The following is a 20,856-nucleotide window of genomic DNA, read 5'->3' as shown; positions in this document are numbered from 1 at the left end:
GAATGATGGCTAGAAGGAACGACAGAACGATAGATAGATAGATAAACAATAGAACGATGGATGGATGGATTGCTGGATAGAATGATGATAGATAGATAGATAGATAGATAAACGATAGAACGATGGCTAGAAGGAACAACAGAACGATAGATAGATAGACAGATAAACAATAGAAAAATGGCTAGAAGGAACGATAGAACTTTAGATAGATAGATAGATAGATAGATAAACAATAGAACAATGCATAAACAGAACGATAGATAGATAGTTACAACAGACAGAAAGAGAAAGAAAGAAAGAAAGAAAGAAAGAAAGAAAGAAAGAAAGAAAGAAAAAAAAAGAAAATGTGTCTGGGTCAACACAAAATCAAGATATATTTTTTACAACCAATACATTTTTTTTGCATTGCGACAACCCTGTTAATTTACATTTATTTCTATTTTATATTAATACTTTACTATATATTTTAAATAATTTTAATTCTTATGAACAATTACTCACATTATTTTATGGAAAACTAATTTTTTATTTATTTGTTTATTTTTGGGTGATATGTGATTGTTCCATTTCTGACATTCAGTGTGATATAGGGCCAGTTTTACTAACAGCTATTAGTCTTTTGGTGTTGAAATTGTAGTTTTACGAAAGACGCACAGTGAAGAATTAGCGCTGAAAAGGTGTGGACAAAGTTGTTTTTGCGCCTGACCTTACTGATTATGCATTTGTAGGAGTTTCCCCATTTTCTTACTACCTTTTCTGGGCCTTGAACGTGTCAGGCCTTGTGCGTTGCTGTCTATGCAAGGTCAGAAATCACTTGGATTTCATCAAAAAGATCTAAATTTGTGTTGACAAAGATGAACAAAGGTCTTACGGGTTTGGAACGACATGAGGGTGAATAATGAATAACAGAATTTTCATTTTTGGATGAACTGTCCCTTTAATACCTAGCAACTTTCAACTAGCTTAGGACCAAAAATCAAACATAAATCAGAAACAAGGCTGTCCACTCTTAGGTCTTCACGTCCCTGGTGACTACATAGGAAGCACATACCATTTGGTTTCATTTCCAAATGACGCATTGGGTCACAGGACACTCAGCCCTCTCCCACGGTAGGGAGTGTAGTGTGATGCATTTCAAAAGAAGCACTCACACCTCATGACCTCAGACACACTTAACCGTCTCACACAATCCCGGCTACACACACATGTTCTCACACCACGTTTGCGCTTTTTCTTACAGACTCAGATAAGGACCTCTAACCTTCCACAGCACATTATCTGTGGTCCTTCCTCTCCCCTCTAACGTTACAAACAATATTCCACCCTGAATACTAAGCATGGGTAGAGCAGAACAGGAAACAGTGTGTTTTTGTTATGGAGGGACAGAACAATGGGGTGGTAAATCTACAAGTCAAGCCAGCTGCCTGTCACATTCGGCCAAAAGAAACACTTCTGTCATTTTACACAAACCTGCATCCTGGAATGTGCTCATTTCTGATGTTTTTGCAAATGCAAAATGTACTTTTCTCATCTCATTGAAACCCGAACCTCGGTTTCATGCACTCAGGATTATGAATATGCTAACAACGTCTGGAAGTTGGTCAGAAGGTCCCTTGTTTGTTTCTTGGATACGGTTTCTACTACCGACAGGCCAAAATATCAACCAAGGTGATTAATAAGATCGCATTAGTCCAGTTTGAAAAAAAAAAAAAACGTATTGGCTGACAAAGCTTGGTGTGTTAGTTCTTCTTTCTGTCATTTAAAAGGTTTTCTGATTTTCTGATATCTTGGCAAATATTGTGTAAAAAAGCTGGAAGAACAAGGAATTGGTATACATATCATTCGCCATCTCCGAATTATATTATTTGGCATTTATAGAGATAGTTCACCCAAAAAAGCAAAATGAGTCATTATCGTGCATTTTTCAGAAACAAATAAAGGAATGATTTTTAATGAAACATGAGAGATTTCTGTCCCTCATCCAAAATGTTGGTGAGCTTGTAAAAGAAACTAATATAAATCAAGTGGTTTAATACAAGTCTTCTGAAAAGGCATGATCGCTTTATATGATGAACAAATTTTATGCTTTTGCATTGGCATATTAAACACTGATCAACTCACATACATAGAGCACATCAAATATGTGTTTGGAACATGAACTGAAAGACAACATGAGGGTGAACAAAGGATGACAATTTTCATTTTTGGGCAACTATCCCGCTAATAACCCACATCAATCACGCACTAATTTGTAGCAACGTTTCTTGACTTTATTCGTGAGGAAATTAAAACAAGCAGTACAATATTCTGCCATCTGCTCCTACACCAAAGTATGGATAACGAGAGTTTTTGTTCCACACTCTTTACCTAAAAGCGACTTACAATGAGTGAAATACATCATCCGCAACACACAATGCGTCATTAAATCAGAGAGTGCGCAGCTGAACTCGCATATCCGGAAGAAAGCACACATCTGGACTAGAAATGACAAAAGACCTTTTCTAGTTGCCCCAAACATTTACAGCTGGTTAAAAATCAGGAACAATCACTCAGAGACCACAATGCCTTATGCCATATTGAATAACTTTTGGAGACGCGGTTGATTGTGCGCCTTTTTGTTAATGTCTGTGAGTCAGAACTCGCAGGAAATGGGAAACTTTTTGGGAAAATCAAGATATCATCATGTGGCAGGCACATTTCCTCCCAACCAATGTGTGTAGGATGAAATAAAGGGCCAGTGAGGAAAAATGGGGGTGCTAGAGGGGAGGTAGTGGGGGAAGGGAGACACATCTGTCATACAGGGTGAGAAAAGAAAAGGGAGGAAAAGGCCTCAAGTATGTTTTTATTCCAAAGGAGAGCCATAGATCATTTCAGACCTGTCACAAAGGCTCTGTTTGAATACACTACTGTACACAAGTTTGAATTCCTTAAACGACATGAGGTCGCTTGACCTGTATTAGACTAAATCGAGGTGCTCACTTGGCCTCCACAAGATGGATTGTAGACCTGACTTCCATATCAAAGCTATGCACACAATGGGCTGCAAAAACACATTTGAAGAGTATTTTCATTCTAAAAAGATATCGCTAATAAATAAATGTATCAATATTCTCTTAAACGTTCCAAACTTTCCAAAGTTCCAAACTCTATGACTTTCTTTCTTCTGTGAAACACAAACAAAAACTGACATTTTGAAAAATGTCATATAGGTTTGGAAAAACATAAGTACATGATATGTACACTATCAAAATACTTTTACATGAGATCATTCCAAAAATTACTGTATTACAACATTTGCCTCCACTATTTCCTCATTTTTGGTTTATTGTAAAATTGCTTAAACGAACTTTGAGTTCTGTTTGTTTTTTTTTTTTTGTTTTTTTTTTTAATGGTGAACTGTCCCTTAAACTAGTTCAAATATTGATCAATAACTAATATTGTTTGGTGCACAAAGTGCACATGCTAACTATTTTGCTGAAAAAATAAATAAACAAATAAAAAATTCAGTGCTCTAATCGACATGGAGGGAGATAATAATACGATATCAAGGCTGAAAATAATAAATCAAGCTCCACATGTATGGTTTTTCTGATGTAGTAAACTTGCTCGGTAGCGCACCCGGTACAGCATTGCAATTGCTATGCGGAGCACTCAGTCTCATGAAACATGATAAAATAGCTAAAATTGCATGATTCAAATGCATTTTTATTGTTTGCTTTTGTTAACAACATCTGATTTAAATAGGGTAGAGTTTAGTGTAGACGGTATGTTATTTTCAAGTGCAATAAAGCATTAATGTTTTAGCAATTTAACTTTGCCAGATTCATGTCCATCTGTTTTAAATACAACTTAACTTGCTTTTAGCACCACTGACTCAACATTTCATTTTGAAAGTGTTGTTAAATGTGCAAGAAGCAACATAGTATCATTACGCATGCAATATTGTTTTTCCCAACGAGCCTAAGTAGAAAAATCTCTTGGAAGTACACTGAAAGAGGGGTCCAAGTAGCTCTTTTGACTTTGGGCTGTAAGCTAGGAAGATGTCTTTAGAACAGCTTAGCGTCAACCCGGCAACCACAAAGTGGGCCAATTTTGCTGGGCCAACTTGAAAACTAAATAAATAACTAAATAAAAAATTCAGTGCTCTAACCGAGGGAGGAAATAATAAAATATCAAGGCCGAAATCAATTCCCAAAACGTATTCATTTCTTTAAGGTAAATTGTGCCCACACTGTAGAACTTCCTTTCCTCATTTAACTAATTTATAGTTTCTATTTAGTTAAATCATGGCCAAGTTAGGATTGTGGAACAAATTAGTACAAAGTGGTCACAGCTGACCTAAAACGACGGAACAAATTAGTCAAATGTGGCCACAACTGAAGTACTTTTAAATAGGGAACGAATTAAAACGTGGCCATGAATTAAGAAGTGGTGGGACTGATATCTTAATTCACTGGCATACTGTTTATTTTGTTCTGCATGACATATACTGGGCTTCATCCAGAAACATATCCAGACTCTTTATATATATATGAAGTGCCATTCCAAACTCAATATTCCGATATTAAATTGAAAGCAATAAATTGCAAACACAAAAGACAAAAAGCAATCACTCAGACCTGCAGACAAACTGCCTGCGGATGAAGCCTTCAAAGTTACCCAAAATTTCAGTGTGTCTCTCAACGCCATATATCACCCTCCTTACGTTCAAGTGACAGGGAAAGTGGAGGAAAGATTAAGGGCTTGCGCACCGAGGAATGTTAAGTGTGGTTGAAGCATGTGTGCTGAGTATAGACTAGCGCACGTTCAAGGCCAAATGGTTTGGAAACAATTAAAGTAATGGAGAAGGAAAAGGCGGAACGCCTCCTCTGTCTATCGCCCCCCACCATCCTCACCCAAGCAGATGACTAACAGTCCCACGAGCCCCTGTGTCACCTTTTTGATTGTGCCTTTATCTCATTTCTCACTTTCTAGTGCCTAGTGTCCCTGCTGGCACTGGCACGGTGCATCCCGCAGCTTCAAGGTTTAATAAAGTGTGTGAAAACATTTAAAAAACACGTCCGTTCTCTAGCTCAACTACACTTAATGCACAGGGCACAGGGTTAAAAGCTCGATTAAATCTGGCCGCCTTTCCAGCACGTCACACCAGTGGACTCAAGGTCAAAAAAATCGGTCTTCCTTCAAGGAGTCTTGTGCATGCAGTGTACAACGCAGCATCCAACAACGGCCAGTGTCAAAATTGCAAATGCTCCTACATTTGTTCCACCACCCAGTAAAAGCAAACCCACATTCATCCGAAAGGAACGCACATTGACAGCCAGATGTGCTGTCTGTCGTTTATTTGGCTCTAGAAAGACTTTGGCCCAAGGGTGTGGAGTTCCCCTTCTGTTAAAGCTATGATGTGACATCCCTGTCTGGAGGCCTTTTTTTTACATTTTAAGTATCTGCCGCTTCATTCACGGTGTCTGTAATTTAGTCTTTGTAAAGTTAGTCAAAGCGCCGAATTCAAAACGTGACTCAATGAAAGCAGTCTGAAAGAGATGTAGACCTCATTCTAGGGAAACAATTAGTGGAGTTCAACCCCTCGTAGCTGAACTTTGACCTCGTAACCCGCGCGGGCCTTTCACAAAACGGGGATTAGAAAGCCATCTGATTGCATTTTGTTACAGATCATTATGGAGAATGAGAGGCGGGAGGGGATGAATATCTAATCAAATCGCCAAAGAAACAATCTAACATATGTTCCTCTATCTATCTATCTATCTGATTTGTTTATTCTACATTTAGTGAGGCTTGCATAGGCCAGATTTTTTGCGTATAACTTGCTGTGAAAATTGTGATACATCATTTGTGCAACAGACATGAATGGCATCTCAAGTTTTGTAACTTATTGAAGGATGAGAGACTTATGGTGAAAAAAAGAGGGAAAAAATCTTAACCTAGCCTTATTGGAAAAATGTGCCTCTACCTACCAAGCTCAAAAAAACTACTTATACTTACAGTTGTCTGCAGTTTTTGGCTGAAGTGAACACTAGTGGTAGTAAAACACCAACAGCCTTTATTCTTAATTCCAGGTGAATTATGATTACAGGAACAGATGATTGATTAATAAATACTTATTTCTGTGTGGTTTCTTGCACAACACTATGTTATGACCTCAAAACACTTTTAGCATTGTGCATGATGCATAAACTAATACATTTTGATGTTTGTATCACATTACCAGCTTCATATGTATGGCTTTTCTGATGTAGTAAACTTGCTCGGTAGCCCACCGGGTACAGCATTGCCGTTGTAATGCAGAGCACTCGAATAGTCTCATAAAACATGATAAAAGAGCTCAAAGAGCTAAAATTGCATCATTAATGCATTTTTGCATGCATATTGTTTGTTTTTGTTAACACTATCTGTTTTGGACAGGGTAGGGTTTAGTGTAGATGGTACATTATTTTCAAGTGCGATAAAGCAATAAACTTTAAGCAATTTAAAGGAGAAGTCCACTTCCAGAACAAAATTTACAGATAATGTACTCACCCTCTTGTCATCCAAGATGTTCATGTCTTTCTTTCTTCAGTCAATAAGAAATTATGTTTCTTGAGGAAAAAAATTCAGGAATTATCTCCATATAGTGGACTTCTATGGTGCCCTGAGTTTGAACTTCCAAAATGCAGTTTAAATGTGGCTTCGAATGATCCCAAATGCAGTTGTAAACGATCCCAGCCGAGGAAGAAGGATCTTATCTAGCGAAACAATATACTTTTTAATGTCAAACGCTCGTCTTGTCTTGCTCTGCCTGAACTCAGTTTTTTTCTGGCTCATGACAGTTGAGGTATGTCAAAAAACTCCCATCTCATGTTCTCCCTCAACTTTAAAATCATCCTATATCGCTGTTTTAACTTTTTTGTTAAGGCTGTTTGATATTCTTTGCATGTTCACTTTGCAAACACTGGGTCGGTATTTCTGCAGCGATGTAGGACAATTTTGAAATGATTTGAGGGAGAAAATACGATTGGAGTTTTTCGACATACCCTAACTGTCTTGAACCAGAATACACAGAGTTCAGGCAGAGCAAGACAAGACGAGTGTTTGGTATTTAAAAAGTATTTAAATTGTATTTTTTTAAAATGAAAATAACCGATCTAGATAAGACCCTTCTTCCTTGGCTGGGATCATTCAGAGTCGTTTGAAGCTGCATTTAAACTGCACTTTGGAAGTTCAAACTTGGGGCACCATATCAGTCCATTATATGGAGAAAAATCCTGAAATGTTTTCCTCAAAAAACATAATTTCTTTACGACTGAAGAAAGAAAGATGACAAAGGATGGATGACAAAGGGGTGAGTACATTATCTATAAATTTTTGTTCTGGAAGTGGACTTCGCCAGATTCATGTTCATCTGTTTTAAATAAACTTAACTTGCTTTTAGCACCATTGACTTGATGTTTTACTTTCAAGCAACCTAGTGTCATTTTGGATGCAATATTATTCGCCCAATGAGCCTAAGTAGAAAAATCTCCTAGAAGTGCACTGACAGAGGAGTCTAAGTAGTTCTTTTGACTTTGGGCTGTAAGCTAGGGAGACGTCTTTAGAACAGCTTAGCGACAACCTAGCAACCACCAGAATGCTCTGGAAACCATGTAGAACACCTTGGCAAGAGAATAGAAAACACTGGGAAAGATGTCAGGCCGCCAGCTTCAACAGCACAAGAAAGTACTTCTTAGGCTCTTCAGAAAATTAAAAAATTTGGTTTAATATAAACAGCTAAGGCAGAAGGAACAAAGCCCCTAGATCAAACCTCAGTAGAGAGACTAGCTTTGTAGACAAGTGTGAAATGTTTGCAGGGAAACAGGTGAGAGCCAAACACGCTGTGAGAGCCTTACGGCACAGCACAAACAGTCCGCCTGCCACCTTCATTTCTACCCTCGCAGCCAACTGGTTTGTCTGCTGTCACTTGCTCGGTAAATCGCTCTTGCTAGTAGATTTCACACCCAAATAGAAGCAGCTCTAATTGGTAGTGTGTGGACCACAAAAGAAGGTGACACCTTTGAACATTTGCTCTTACAACACTGCAAACCTTTTGTTTGCCACTTTGTAATTAAATTAGAGAGCCCGCTAAGGTTGTCCCGAACGTCTTGATGATAAAAGCCAGCATGTGGAATCCGCCATGAAAACATCTGTTGCAAATGATCACCATTTATCCAAGTGAGTATTCTACCAGTTTACAGTCCGAGTTGATGTTGCTTTGTTGTGACAGGTAAAAGGGGAACGAATGAACAGGTTTGCTGGGGAAACTCACTTCTTCTTATATATGTCATTGCGAAGCAATGTCTCTGTTGCATGTGCATTTATAGTCAATGAGGTTAAATGTCACATCCAATATTCAACGTCCAAAATGTCACCATATAAATACAGAATCGCCTAAAGAATGGGTAAAATGAAACTCGGGTAATTTGCAGGGAGTTAGAAAATGTTGAATGCAACCTGCTTGAAGCAAAGAGGAACTGCAATGGAAAAACAATAATAAGGGTGAATTTTCTAATGTTGTACTCTTGCGAAAAGCCAAAACTGATCATCACTGAAGCATTCTGATACAAAAGTGGCCTCTTGGGTGAAATATAGATCATGACAGCATTCTTCCTGAAAATTTGAATCGGATCATGGATTTATGACTACGGAGTTAACAAGCATTCAGGGGGCTTTTGATTTTAATAACTTTCTACTGCTGAGAAACGGATCCCATCCTGAACATCTGTGTGACATTGACTCTAAACAGGCTTAAATGGCTTCCACCGTGCCTTTCACATGCTCATGAATTCCCTCATCTCGAACGTCTTCGATTTCTGATTGAATACACAATGCAACCTATCACTCTCCATTGTGAGCGTTTCTTTGCCCGAGAATAATGTTCAATCACGTCCTTTTCAATCTGCCGGAACTGCCGCTGGCAATTCAGGATGTTCCGTGTAACCTGCCAGCAGGATTTTGGATGTTTCTGCCGATTCGACAGAATCGGGAAACGCAACTCAGTTCACCAGCAACCTTCCCATCCTCCCTTTCCTCAAGCAAATGTGCGATTTGACACAAAAGTGCCACTCCAGTGAGCTTGAGGCCATATGGGCGCCCTGTTGTAACAAGCATGCAATTAATCCTGAATTAGTCCACCCAATCTGCCACACGCTACAGTCTGACGAAGTCTCTGTGTGCACCCTGGGAAGCGGGCTAGAGAAGAGAGGAGAGCGTGTTAACGCTACGGTACACACGCGGCTTCCAGGAAGCATCAGAGCATCCGTTCCACATTTGCTTGACACCAGAGTGATCATTCCAGCTCCTACCATCTCCAGAGATTCAACGTGGTAAGACACGACGATGAATAATTTAAACAAACGACAAAATCCATCCCGAGCACGGAGGGATTACAAGGTTTCAGCGGAATATGCTGGATTTGGACTGCTGCTGGATTTAGCTAGTCTGGATTACAGTGTTAATATTTAGCTTTATAGTAAAGATAAAAATAAATAAATAAAAGCAGCTTTGGCATTCAGTAGGAGACTAATTCTATTGTAGGTTGTTAAGTCTCCTGTGAGGATCTCAGGCAATGGCTTTTGACATTCCACAGCAAGGATCAGTGACAAGTAAGAATGTCTGAGATGATGAAAAAGAAAAAAATCTCAAAAATCCAGATGTAATTACTGATTTCACACAGTTTTGAAAAATAAATGTTGTTTTAATGATGTTAAAAATGTCAAGTGATGTATAAAAAAAATCTGTACGTGTGTATACATCGTTTAACCATTTTGCTGCAGAAGGTTTCAAACATATTTTTTTAAAGGTACAAATATTTTTGTATTAATTTTTGAAACATTGAACAGAATCAAAATTTCAACCTGACCTAGCATTAAAAAGTAACCCTAAAAAAAAAACACCCTAATGTATATAAAAAGTAGACTATATATCTTGACATTTCTAGTCATAATAAAATGATAATAATAATAATAATAATAATAAAATATTGAATTTAATTTAATCTAATTTTTAATTTAATTTTTAATTTAATTTTATTTTATTTTATTTGTACAACATTATGCCAAACTTTTTTTTCTTATCTTCCATAAACTAAAAATGAATGAATGAATGAATGAATGAATTGTTTAATTAACTGAAGCTTTTAATTTGGTAAAATTAATTTACTTACATTAACTTGAACCAGTATACCTATTTTATTTTATTTTATTTTATTTTATTTTATTTTATTTTATTTTATTTTATTTTATTTTATTTTATTATTTTATTAAAATTTCATTTCATTTGTACAACATTATGCCAAACTTATTTTTTCTTCCATAAACTGAAAATGAATGAATGAATGAATGAATGGATGAATGGATGAATGAATGAATGAATGAATGAATGGTTTAATTAATTTAGGCTTTAAATTTAGTAAATTTAATTCACTTACATTTACTTGATTAGACTAAAAAAACTTGAAATTAACAACATAGTTCAAGCTATTCAGATCAAAATATTTTTGTACTCATTTTTGAAACGTTGAATACCAACAAATTTTTAACCTGACCTAGCATTAAAAAGTGGCTAAAAAAAAAAAATAATAATAAAATAAAATAAAAATCTAATATATATATATATATATATATATATATATATATATATATACTACATACCTTGACACAAATAGTTTTCTAATAAAATAAATGGTTTCATTAATTGAGGCTTTTAATTTGGTAAATTTAATTTACTTACATTTACTTGAACCAGCATTATTAGACTAAAACCTTGTTGAAAACTTCAAATGAGCAACCCAATTCAACCCTTTCAGATCAGCATACACTAATATAAACTTGCAAGCTATTAAAATCTGCAAAACATGATTTGCTTTTTTTTTTTTTTTTTTTTTTTTTTTTTACACAGGGAATTGATTAAATTGCAAAAAGTTGACTCTGTATGACAGGTGGTTGTAGGATGAAGGATTACGAATACAAATATTTTTTTTCTTTTGAATAACATGCACTGATGAATCATTCACAATAAGACCAGTAATGTGTACTAAGAAAGTAAATAGAGTCAATTTTGATTTCATGCAGTAAAGTAAATCAAACATGTTGGCCGCTACATCAGACAGTAAATCAAACTGAGTTAAAGCTTTTAAAAGCTGGTTTAGTTTTTGTCTCTCACAGTCAATTATTAATCAAAGTCATTATTTAATCACGTTAAAACAAGCAATAAATTGTTACTGGCCATGTCAATACTCCTCTTCACTTTCGATCCATCACCTTGTTGGCCAAGCTTGGGAAAACATTTAAAGCCACAGTATTTTTCCAGCGCAGCCACAACCACCATCTTTACTTTGTTTAAATTCTGCAGCTTCTGTGTTTGTTTTGAAAAAGAGACCACTAGTGTTGTGTCTATGGAACCCATGAATCACAGAAAACCACAGCCATGCCACATATAGCCCACTGTACATGCACATCCTGCTGCACTTATTGAGATTTAGATTCTCATGTATCTAATTACTCATTATCATGGCTATATTTTGGTTAAGTTAACTAGAACTAATTTGTGAATTAAATTTAAAAGGGTTTTTTTTGCTTTCTAGCTTACTCAGTAGCCTAATTATGTTGCATGCCCCTTTTTGGGCTTTTTCATATCTAAGCTTGCTTTATGCACCAGGATACCCACTAGATCTTAGGCTTCCCCAAACTGAGGCCTACTGGATCACCACAACGTGTGTTTTTTCCCCAGTATGTATGTGTGTGCTCCCATAGCTTTTGTCTTCTTAGACTTACCCAGAAGGCAGTGGGGCAAAGGTCGATTGCTGGCAGGGTGTGTCCACGCAACAGTGGACTTGCATGGACGCATTTCTGGGGCCCACTGCTGCTTCAAGATCCCCTGTTAAGTTTGCCTGAGGCTGCAAAACACACAGTTAATATGTGGAGACCCAGCAGTAGTTCTGGTACTAGACAGGTATTGTATCAACAGAGCTGGCCAAGAAAGCAGAAAGATGTAAGCTAAATGAACACACACCCTGCAAATATATGCAAATATGCAAGTGACAGCAAAAGACAAGTAATTTGTGAATGAACATGAGAGAGAGTTAAATTAGAGAAGTGAAAGAAAAAAGGAGAGACTGGAAAATAACAGAGAGAGAGAGAGAGAAGAAGACAGAAAGAGAAAGCCTGGAAAATATTCAGTGTAAAAAAACATAATTTCCTCTGACTGGCTTTTCCCGTGCGGGGGAAGGGAAGAGAGTAGTTGTACCAAGGCTGACATCATGCCACGGTAGTGCTACTATAATATATACGCTATAATATGAAACATAAAAAGTTATGTGTACATTAGAATGCCAGTCAAAAGTTTTTGAATGGAAAGATTTTTAATGTTTTTTTTTAAGTCTCTTCTGCTCAGCATGCCTGGATTTATTTGATCCAAAGTACAGCAAAAACAGTACAATTTGGAAATGTTTTTACTATTTAAAATAACTGTTTTCTCTTTGAATATATTTTAAAATGCTGATTTGCTGTTCAAGAAATATTTATTATTATTATTATTATTATTATTATTATTATAAGAACAGTATTTAAGAGTCAGTATTTGTTTTTTTTTTTTTTTTTGGGGGGGGTGGGTAATGAAAAAATCAATTTTTAAATTGATCAAAAGTGATGCTACAGTTTATAATATAATGTTTATAATGTTACAAAAGATTTCTATTTCAGATAAATGCTATTTTGAAATTAAAGAGAAACCTGAAAGAATTTCACTCTAGCTGTTTTCAACATAATAATAATAATAATAATAATAAATGTTTTTTTTTGAGCAGCCAATTATACACATTAGAATATTAAAATAATATTAAAATAATAATGAAATCACAGGAATAAATGACATTTTAATATATATTTAACCAGAAAACAGTTAACAGTTAAAATATTTTACAGTTTTTATTATTATTATTATTATTTATTTTCTGCTGTACTTTGGATCAAATAAATGCAGGTTTGGTCAGCAGAAGAGACTTTAAAAAACATAAAAATATTACTGTTCAAAAACTTTTGTTATAATATATAATATACTACCAGTCAAAAATTTTTGAACAGTAATATTGTTTATGTTTATATATATATATATATATATATATATATATATACATATGCACACACACACACACACACATACATATAAAGTTAGTTAATTTACATAAATTCAGCACAAACTAATTTACTACAATGAATCAGGCTTTTCCAACTATACAAAAAAAGAAACTTTACAAGTACTCACTTAATTATTGGCTTAGTCCGCTTGTCTGCAAAACTGTTTGATGTATTGTTTTATCATCTGCGTCTCTGCTCATTTTTAAAGCAGCTGAAGTGACATGCACCAGTATTATGATAATAAGTCAGCAAAAGTTGTTTGTTAGTGTAAAATCTACACTACTTTTAAAGGAGCTGAATTATATTAGCTACTTACCAAGTCTGATGCACACAGTTTATTAAATATATAGATGTTTAAATAAAAACATTTATGTTCAAATGTTTTAATTTCCATGTGAGACACAGGCATCACTAGCCCATTTCACAGATACAGTCTTTACTGGTAAATTGCTGTTAAGAGATCATGTGTGAACAGGACCTTTTAAAAAATAATGGTATTCATTCTGGAAATTTACCAGTATATTAAGTTAACATTAACACACACTCCTGTTAATGATGTCACATAATTTACCGGTATCGAAACGGATTTGTGAATGGTGCATTACTAGTAAAAAATGGAACGTCATTGCCTATGTGAACAGTGTTTTTTTTGTTTTTACCAAAGTTGTTCTGGTAATTTTACAGGAATTTACTATTTTTGCACTATGAAATTCAGTGGCAAAACCCCTTGCAGGATCTGTGAAAATGTGAATAATGTTAACCAAATAAGAGAGATCATACAAAATGCATGTTATTTTTTATTTAGTATTGTCCTGAGTAAGATATTTTACATAAAAAATGTTTATATAGTTCACAAGACAAAAAAAAAAAAAGCTGAAATTAGAAGGAACCGGAACATGATGCATTAAGAGCTGGGGGATGAAAACTTTTTGAATTTGAAGATCAAGGTAAATTTTACTTAATTTTTCTTCTGGGAAACATGCAAGTATCTCCTGTTGCTTTCGAAGGGCAGTACTAAATGGGAAAAAATGATATTTCAACAAAATAACAAAAATATTAGACATTTTCATCCTGTTCAAAAGTTTTCACCCCCCCAGCTCTTAATGCATCGTGTTTCCTTTTGGAGCATCAATAAGTGTTTGAACCTTTTTTAATAGTTGTGTTTAAGTCGCTCAACTGTCCTCAGTGTGAAAGGAAGGATCTCAAAACCATAAAGGGTTCAAATATGCAAAAGATGCATGCATATGCAAGAATCTGCAGGACTTGGAGGATTTTTCTTAAGAACAGTGCTCAGTTTAACTGTTCAGAACAAACAAGGGACTCATAAACAGCCATCACAAAAAAACAGTCATAGATCATCCAGGTAACCACACACAGTATTAAGAACCAAGGGTTCCCAAACTTTTGAAAGGGGTTATTTTAATAATTTCAGCTATTTTTTGTGGACTATATGTAAATATCTCTCATGTAAAATATCTTACTCAGGACAGTACTAAGTAAAAAATAACATGCATTTTGTATGATCTCTCTTATTTTGTTAAAATTATTCACATTTTCACAAATTCTGCAAGGGGTTCCCAAACTTTTGCATGCCACTGTATGTAAATTACGAAATAATGTAAAGTAAAATGTACAGGAATTAATACTGCACTCATGGTGAAGTGAGCTTGACTTGTGAGGAATGACCTGGAAGTGTTATCAGCTTTTTCTTTAATTCATTATTTAATCAAACAAGACATTTGACGTCGCTCACTGAATTAAACCATCGGCGTAAAGAGGTCACATAGCAATAATGTAGCACTTCTCGAAACTTTTAACGTTACATATTTTATACTACTTCATGTGGTTTTTAAAAATAAATAGTAGAGGCTACAGTACCTCCAACAGGCAGCAGACTAGTTTTGCATTCCAGACAGACTTCAGTTTGTCATTTTTGTCTTATTTTCCTTTCTTTCTGTCTCTCTTCCACCCATAGTCTCTCTGCGCATTGCACTTGCACTTAAATACCTTTTTTTCCACTTGTGTGGTAATTGAACATAGCGAGCTGCGTATGTGAATGGATTTCCAGGCCTGCCGTGAGGGGACCGTTTCATAGTCCAGAAGGTTCCAATTTAATCACACAGAATGTATATTTTGTATGGGGGACATTCTCAACATGTCAGAGAAAAATGGCTGGTGTATATCTGTAAAAATATATAATTATAAGTCACAAAAATCGTTTCAGACTGTTTCGTTTGCAAAAAGGGGTTAACAAAACATTTCACTGTCACAAGCGCAGGCTCCGAGCGTCTAGGGAGTGAAAGTTAATAAATGCTTTTCACAGCTTGTGTTTTGCCTTCCCGCTATACTTTGACTAGGCAGTCAGCATTCGCCTCGGCGGCCATAAATTACAGTGCGGTGTGTTTGCCTCAGGTCCTGATGGTTTATTTCAACCCTGTTCCTTCATGACAGATTTGACAATGTGGCTGTGAGATCCTCTCCGTTTCGGCTTTTTAGCCTCGTTGGATCGCGTGTGATTCTGTGTCAGAACATCTGTGAAGCCGTAGAGGAGATACTGTAAATTTTGTCAGGTGAGCACTTCAGCGTCTTTCCGTTTGCCCACTGAAAGTCGCAGAAGCCTGTAAGGCATCGATGTGTGTGTGTGCGCGCAAGAGGGAGCAGGAAAAATTATTTCACCCCAGAGGAGACTCGCTGTATTATTTCAAGCCTGCATTAGCCAGATTCTGCTAATGGAGCAGGACTATAACTCAGCACTTTGAAAGAGCTGTTACCCTGAAGCACAAGTGTCCCTTTGACCCTAAATCTGAATATGAATCACAATGTTGATGTGCACTGACTGTACATAAATAGTGTTCACATGCAAACAAATACAGAGTGCAAACAAGGGCAGAAACACAGATTTGCACTCTCTGTCACGTAAGTATGATGTAATGCATTGCTACAGATATAGACAGTCAACAACCACAAAATTATGAAGCAGCACAACTCTTTTCAGCATTGATAATAAATGCTCCTTGAGCAGTAAAGTAGCATGTTAGATTGATTTCTGCGGGATCATGTGACACTGAAGACAGAAATAATGCTGTAAATTCAGCTTTGCATCACAGGAATAAATGACATTTTAAAATATATTAAAACAGAAAACAGGTATTCGTAATTGTAATAATATTTATTGTGTGTGTGTGTATGTATATATTTATATGTATATATATATATATATATATATATATGTTTAAATATGTATATATATATATATATGTATATATATATATATATATATATATGTATATATATACACATATATACAGTTGAGGTCAAAAGTTTACGTACACCTAAAATGTTAATTATTTGACCAAAATAAGAGGGATCATACAAAATCCATGCTATTTTTTTTATTTAGTACTGACCTGAATAAGATATTTCACATAAAGGATGTTTACATATAGTCCACAAGAGAAATATAGTTGAATTTACCCTGTTCAAAAGTATACATACACTTGATTCTTAATACTGTGTTGTTATCTGAATGGTCCACAGCTGTTTTAACTGTTAAACTGTTCTTCAGAAAAGTCCTTCAGGTCCCAGAAATTCTGTGGTTTTTCACCATTTTTGTGTGTTTGAACCCTTTCCAACAATGACTGTATGATTTTGAGATCCATCTTTTCACACTGAGGGACTCATATGCAACTATTACAGAAAGTTAAAACGCTCAAGGAAACACAATGCATTAAGAGCCGGGGGGGTGGAAACTTTTTGAATTTAAAGATCAGGGTAAATTCAATTTATTTTGTCTTCTGGGAAACATGTAAGTACCTTCTGTAGCTTCTGAAGGGCAATACTAAATGAAAAAAAAAAAAAACAACGATATTTAGGCAAAATAAGAAAAACGTACACATCTTCATTCTGTTTAAAAGTTTAAAGCTAGCTCCCAAAATATATATATATATATATGTGTGTGTATACACACACACAAACATATGTATGTATATGTGTATCTAAGGATTAAGAGGGAGTTAAAATTAGCTTTCAGTTAAAATTAAAATTATATTTACTTACCCTCATGTCATTCCAAACTCATTTTTTCCGTGAAGCATGAAAGAGGAATTTTTGGAAAATATTCACACATGCTCTTTTTCACACATGACCGGAAAAAGTGATCTGTAAATTTTCAAAAAGACAAAAATAAATAAGTAGTCCATATTAATCATGCGACCAGCTGTTCTGAAACCATACAATAGCCTTCTGCGAAGAACACAGAAAATTAAATCATTAATCACTACAAATGTTCCCTTTTTTATGCACAAAAAAAAAAAAAAAAGTATCTGTATTGTATTGTGACGTTTTGGGCAGTTTTGTGTTAGTGATATTGTGACTGAGATGTTTCTAATGACATTCTAAAACAGATATTTAAACAAATGACTTTTTGCTTGTTTAAGGAGCAAACACAGAAGAGACTGTTGCTAAGCAAATATCTACAGCCATCACTTTTGTCTTGGTTTCATCTGCTTATCAGTTCCAGTTCTTTAATTAACTCCACAACAAATACTGTCCAAAGATAAGAAGTGAAGGAACCAGATCTCTTTTTCTAGTGCAGTCACTTCTGCTGCTTCTCAAGGCAGAGAGGGAGGAGAGGAAAAGAGGCACAACGTGGCGACAGAGTGCTCTGGTCCACACCCGCGCTCAGACAATAGGGGAAGTCCTGCCTCATAATGTATTGTGTTTAATACAGAGCCAGGATGGGGAGAGGGAATTTGTCAATCTAGCTGTGGGCTGCAACACGGTACACAAATCAAACTGCCGGCACCGTGCCAAACCTTTGGAGGTTTCTCATGTGAGAGAAAACAGACGATTTTTCTTCATCGTGTTGTACAGAGGTCTCAAAAGCACAAAGTACTGCTTTAATGGGGTTGAATAGCACTCTGTAAACAGGCGATTGCCATATGCACCCCATATTCATGGTATGGCAGACGTTTATGATTTAGTACCATTTACAAACTTTGGTGGGGAAACGAACGTGGTGTAAACATGTAGACTATTGTACACATTAAATAAGGAAAAGCCTTGTCTTCATTATTTAGCCTAATGGGTTTGCATGCCATGAGCACATTGTTTGTATTGCTTACTGCTTAATGTAAAGTTACTTTACTGAAAGTGAACTCATTTCTGTTTATTTGGGAAGAGGTTAAAAGATTATTTTATTTTTTTATTCTGTTGGTTGGTCCTGTATACATAATGAATTAACCACACATGTAAACATTTTCATACATGTGCTGCATTTTTGTGTAATTAAAACAAAAAAGATTAAAAATCAACATGACATTAGTGTTCTCAGTTAGTCACATCAGTATTTTGGGCACCATGGTCAAATATATAACAGACTGACTATACGCTGTAAATACCTAATCTCAAGTTTAAATCAACAAATTAAAGATTAAATTATTTTGCTGTCTGTTTTTTTCTATATTCTTAAAGGTCTTTGGTTTCAAAAATCAACTTTTTTAGTGCAAAAATACAATAAAAATCTGTAATTTTGTGAAGTATTATTACAATTTCAAATAGCTGTTTTCTATATTAATATATTTCAAAATGTAATTAATTCCTGATATTCAAAGCTGAAATTTCAGCATCATTTCTCCAGTCTTCAGTGTCACATGATTCTTCAGAAATCATTGTAATATGCTGATGTTTCTTATTATTATCAATGTTGAAAACAGTTGTGCTACTTAATATTTTTGTGGAAACCACGATTTTTTGATGAACAGAAACTAAAAAAATAAACAAATAATATATATATATACATATATACACACACACATATATATATATATACATATATATTGTCTTTACTTAGAAAAGCAGATTTTATTTTAACCATATATATTTATAAAGTAATTTGGTCTGCATGTTTTTTCCAAGTAAGGCAAACTAATTAGTGCACAATATATATTTTAAAAGACTCTAAAAGTTACATTTGCATTCAATTTTCATTAAGGTAAAGTACCATTATTTGAAAAATGTTCAAAAAAATATAATCGAACAAAAAGTTAATTTTTCCATAGAGATTTGGTAGTTTATAACAAATCATTTCTTAAAAGACTGTCAACGTTTGCAGCAACTCTTTCAGACATCATTTGAAAGACATTGTTGTATAACGTTTTCAGCAAAGGGGAACACATCTGTTCTTTGCCATGCAATATGAGACCATTCTATATTACAGCACAGACAGCAACATAAGCAAACTGGCAGTTGTTATTGCAAATGACTTATGACAGTATAATAGTGATTAATCAGGAGAGAATTCTTTTAATGCGTGGCTTTACATATTCATCACATAAATCGCAAAAAAAAAGTCCTGCACGGACATAACGAAGCCAACGAATGAGGTGTTTCATGTTCTAATAGAAAGAAATAACGGCTTGCGGTTAACAAATGCTTAAAAAATACAGCCAGTTCAGAAGCACAGACATCACTACACCAGAAGTGGTGATCTCACTCGCACGGTTTTGACAAAGTGACCAAACGAAGGCACAAATAGAGGAAGACGTTTCAGCTTTGAGGTAGCTACAAGTCTCAATATGAAGGAGAACATGGTCTCCATGGGCTACATCAGGCAGGAGCGCGTGGGTGAGACTGTTTCATGCTTCTTGAACTATGTCATGCCTCCTATTTTCAGCCTGCCAGCATCTATGAGCCCAGGCAACTGAGGGACCTTCACTCAGTGTGTGGTGGGCGACAACAGTGTAAAGAAGTACGATACGCTACAATGAACTGTTGCACTGTTTATTCTTATGATAGATTGTTGAAAAGGGTGCATTAGCGCTAACTTTAGTTAGTCAGTTCTAAAATCAAGCAGAATAAACCTAAAGAAACAACCAAAATGGAAACAGGCACAGGCAGGATTATGTAGCCTGTTGTTTTTAAAAGCCGAACTTGTGCATCAAAATTGATGCTATTTCTTAAATATGTTGTTGTTAGTGACAAAGGTTATAAAAATAATGTCACTATGTATTTCTTTTGGGTTGTGGTAAAAGAAAGGAAAACAACAAAGAAAAAACAACACTCCTGCTATTCGTCAGATTCAGCTCTGATTAAGCTCTGACATCCTTGACGATAAAAATGTCCCTTGAGGAGGGCCATATGCTCAGACGTCTTCTTTCCATTGTCAAAGTCGGTTTGACCTTTTTAGATAATAACTTTGAACTAGACATTGGAAATGTCTTTGTGAGTAATTTTTAATTTGAGGTATTCGACTTTTTTCTCCCAAATTTTGTGCATACAGAACACAACGTGAGATGCTACCGTGTCGAACTCTAGGCCTGTTTTTTGTTATTTTTAATCTCTGCTGCTCTAAACAAGTGCCTAATGGACTATTTAAATAACTGGGTGGCTCTCTATACAAAAGCATCAGGGAAAAGGAAGGAAGCATGTCTCAATGAGGGGAAGATGTATATGTGTGTGTATGTGTGTGCGTTTCATTTGCATGGGAAAGATTCAAGTAATAACAGAGTGGACATTCTAGGTCACTCAAACACAAACTCTACAACTAAGACAATAAGAAAAAAAGCCATGCAGGTTTGGAAAAAAAATACATTAGCAATACATATCTGGGGATTACAGGAAAAGTTCATACAAAAAATGCCATCCAAGATGTAGATCGAATTTGTTTTTAAATTGGAACAGATTTGGAGAAATT

This window comes from Labeo rohita, unplaced genomic scaffold (assembly GCF_022985175.1).
Source record: "Labeo rohita strain BAU-BD-2019 unplaced genomic scaffold, IGBB_LRoh.1.0 scaffold_76, whole genome shotgun sequence".
Classification (NCBI taxonomy): Eukaryota; Metazoa; Chordata; class Actinopteri; order Cypriniformes; family Cyprinidae; genus Labeo; species Labeo rohita.
The sequence above is the reverse complement of the archived record's forward strand: the minus strand, read 5'-3'. Positions refer to the sequence as shown.